Source organism: Hibiscus syriacus, unplaced genomic scaffold (genome assembly GCF_006381635.1).
Source record: "Hibiscus syriacus cultivar Baekdansim isolate YM2019G1 unplaced genomic scaffold, ASM638163v2 tig00110674_pilon, whole genome shotgun sequence".
NCBI classification, from domain to species: domain Eukaryota; kingdom Viridiplantae; phylum Streptophyta; class Magnoliopsida; order Malvales; family Malvaceae; genus Hibiscus; species Hibiscus syriacus.
The window spans coordinates 191,691-195,832 of NW_024062819.1; positions in this window are offsets into that span (position 1 = coordinate 191,691).

Here is a 4,142-nt window from a genome sequence, read left to right on the forward strand (position 1 = left end):
CCGTGAATGTAGGTTTTGGGTATTCAAACTGTAACATCCCAAAATACGGGTTAGTGACTAAATTGTAAAATTTCAGAGTTTGGTGATTTAAGTAGGATATTTGTACAGTCCAATGATTTGTTCGGAAATATTTCCTGAAAATTATTAGTAATTATCAAAGGAATTAAAGGGTAAAATGGTCATTTAGCATGAAAGATATTTTTTATCTCTTTATTAAGAGATAAATGTGAGTTGGGGAAAGAGTTTCTGAAAACTCTTTCTTCTTCTTTTCTTCTTCTCCAACGTGCAGGGCAAAGGTAAGGTTTTCTAAATTGTTGGTTATTTGTTAAATTAAAGATTAGGTTTTGATCATTAGATGATAACTAAGCTTAAGGAAAGCTTAAGTTGTCTTATAATCAAAAGATGAAGAAGTTATAAGAGATTAAAGAAAATGATTTTTTATATGAAATCATGGAAAAGAGTTGATAAGTTGAATTTAAAGTTAAATTTGACTTGTCATCATCCTAATTAAGGAATATGAAGTGTTAGAATTGTATTTAGAACATATTGAAATTTGAGTATGATTCTTGAATTTCATATGAAGGATAGGATTTTTGAAGTTATAAATGATTTTCATGGATATAAGTTGGTTTAAGTGATGGTAGTTGAATTTAATGACATGATAGGGGTTTAAAATAGAAGAATTAAGTGAATAATTGATGATTTTCGGGGTTAAAATACCAATTCTGGTTAGAGGGAACCGATACCCTATGAAGGGAATCGATTCCCCCTCTTGGACGAAATTTTTCCAGAATGTCCAGGGGGTATCGATTCCCCTAGGGGGGGAATCGATTCCCCCTAAAGGAAAAATGAAATTAGGTTCAATAATCTGGCTTAAGTTGTTAACATCAAGTTTAAGGTTTAGGCTTCTGATAGTTGTTTTGAAATGTTATATTTATGTAGATATTGAGCCTAAACAAGTTCTGGAATAATCAAAGGATTAGAATTGATTCAAATCAAACAAGGCTAAGGTGAGTGCAATTTTTATTGTACTTATATTATTGAACGAACATTGGCTTGCGATGAGCCAGTGATGGAGTTACTACGGTAAGAAGTGACTCCTAAATTGTTATTTGATTTCATGATTTTTATATGTGCATGAATACATGAAATGTGTATAGATTATTATAAATGTTACATGATATACATGCATACATGATTATGCTATGAGACATGACCATGTGAAATGAGAAAAACTATGTGAATATATGAAATGACATATGAATATGCAAAATGTGATACATGTGATATGATATGAAATACATGGTTACACATACATGTGGTATGTGACAGAAGAGAAAGAACAAGTGATGAGAAATGTATTCATCATAAATGCCCATAGTATATGATACGAGAGCTATAGGTATAGTTGGCATGCCAAGAGTCGAGGGTTTTGTAGTCCTTCGGGACGTAGTGGTCCTACGGGACATATATAGCAGTCCTTCGGGACGAATACTGAACTAATGTTCGGTGCCCCATGAGGGAATTTATACGAGCTGTGGTGACAGCATTTGTGCACAACCTCAATGAACTCACATACCTCTATTCTCAATAATATACATGGGCAATACAATTGAAAGATAAATTAAAGTGAAAGTGGCACAAGAAGGTAAGTGTTACATGTGCTTGACATGCTTATATATGTTATCATGTGATAGATACATGCATGTTGAAATGTCATGATCAAATGATAAGAATGCACATTCATGAATTTATTGTTAAATGTTTATTTATTGCCTCACTAAGTCTATGACTTAGCGTGTAAGTGATTTACACGTAGGTACCAAGAAACGTGAAGAGCAAGAATAGAAGTAGCAAGGACAGTATTATTACTTGAAGATCAGATTAGAAGTAATCAACAAGTATGTATTTTGGCGTGTATAGAGTGTTGGCATGTAATAAGTCGTTAATTATGAATACTCTGATCAAACTTGTATTTTGTGGTCTCTCTGATGTAAATTAAAGTATTTTGTTTTAAACAAAGTTTTAAATTACCCGGGGTATTTTCTTTAAGTGTCCAGATTTGAAAAGTCAATGTGACACCTCGGACTCGTATTCGGGTCGGGTACGGGTTGGGGTGTTATAGTTAATGGCATCAGAGCCAGGTTTAGTCGATTCTCGGCATAAACCTGAGTCTTGAGTGTTTTATAAAGTATACATGCCAACAATATAGTGAAAACTTCTGATCTGATGGAATAGTAAGTATGTTGTTGTGCTAATAGAACTATATGATTGTATTTTTATAGATGTCCGGACAAGGTAGTTCTAGAAATGAAGTGGGATATGATATACCCACTGAAAGCAGTAATTCACCTGCCCTGGCCAGGCAGAGTGAAGAACAGACACCCTCTGGAGTGCCTGTGAATGATCAAGATGTATTCTTTAGAACTTTAGACGCAGTATTGACGCGTTTTCAATCTCCTGTTACTTCAACTCCAAAAATGAATGTTGCGAAAGAGTTAAAGGGATTAGGAGCTCCAGAGTTTAGAGGGGAAGCCGATGAAGGTCCTGTTACTGCGGACCTTTGGCTTAATGACGTGAAGGTCATGCTTACGGGACTTCATTGTTCCGATGCTGAGAAGTTAGATGGGGTAATTTCCTTGTTGAGAGGACAAGCAAGGATTTGGTGGACCAATGTTACATTGAGGATGACTAACGCCCAAGTAACTTGGTCATTATTTTTAGAAGAATTCAAACATAAGTACATCGGAGATCAGTTTGTTCGCCAAATCAAGCAAGAGTTCATGAATCTGAAGCAATAGAATCACACCGTATATGAGTACGAGTGTGAATTCAATAAGTTGAGTCGCTTTGCTGCTGAGCTTGTTCCTACTGAGAAGGATGCTTGTGAGTGGTTCGTAGAGGGGTTACGTCCTCGGTTGAAGGAAATGTTGATTGTATTGAATTTATCCTCGTTTCAAGAGGTAGTCAATCGTGCCAAAGCTTTGGAAAGAGCTCAGAATGAGAGATTTGAAAATTCAAGGACTCAAACAGTCAAGAGAGCGGGTGCTTCTTCGAGTTCTGCACCGTCAAAAAGAGGCAGAGATGCTGGTTCTCGACCTCAAGTTAGATCGGAGTCAGTAGTATCCTCAGCTAGAGGATCAAATCCGATGAGAGGCAGACAAACTCAATCAGTGGGATCTGGAGCTGGGAGATTTAACCAGAGTCAAGATAGACAATGCCAACATTGTGGAAAGAATCATCCTGGAATATGTAGAAGGATTTCTGGAGCTTGCTTTAGATGTGGGGAGACCGGACATTTTGTTCGGGATTGTCCTAGAGTAGTCGATGAATCTGCGCAGCCAGAGAGGTCTATTTCTACAGGCCAAAGGGGAAGAGGTAGAGGCAGAGGAAGAAATCAGTCAGAGTCATCTGCTCAACAAGAGATACGTTCCACTGCTCGAGTGTATAATCTCAGGACCAATGAGGATCGGGATGAACCGGAGATTTTAACAGGTACTTTTCTGTTGTTTGATAAACGGGTTATGGTATTGATTGATACGGGTTCTACATACTCATACATTACTAGTAAGTTAGTAAGAGAATTGAACATTCAATTAGAAGCTACTAACAATGAGGTGATAGTGACGAATCTGTTAGGACACAGTGCTCGGGTAAATATGGTGAGTCGAGGGTGTCCCATACGAATTCAGGGAATTGAATTCCCTGCTAATTTGTTGGAATTACCATTTGAAGAATTTGAAGTGATACTGGGAATGGATTGGTTATATCATTATTATGCTAATGTCGATTGTAGACTGAAAAGAGTAACGTTGAGAAGTCCAGAAGAGGTAGAAATTGTGGTGTTTAGTGAAGGGTGGAATCCATTGGCAAATGTGATCTCAGTGATGACGGCAAAGAAGTTACTGCTACAGGGATGTCAAGGTTTTATTGCTAATGTACTTGATGTTAGAACTAAGGAAAAAGGGATTGAAGAAATTCCTATCGTTAGAGAGTTTTCTGATATATTTCCTGCAGAATTGCCAGGTTTACCTCCGGACAGAGAGGTAGAATTTCAGATTGAGATAATGCCGGGAACAGCGCCCATTGCCATGTCACCATATACGATGGCTCCAAAAGAGTTGCGAGAATTAAATATTCAA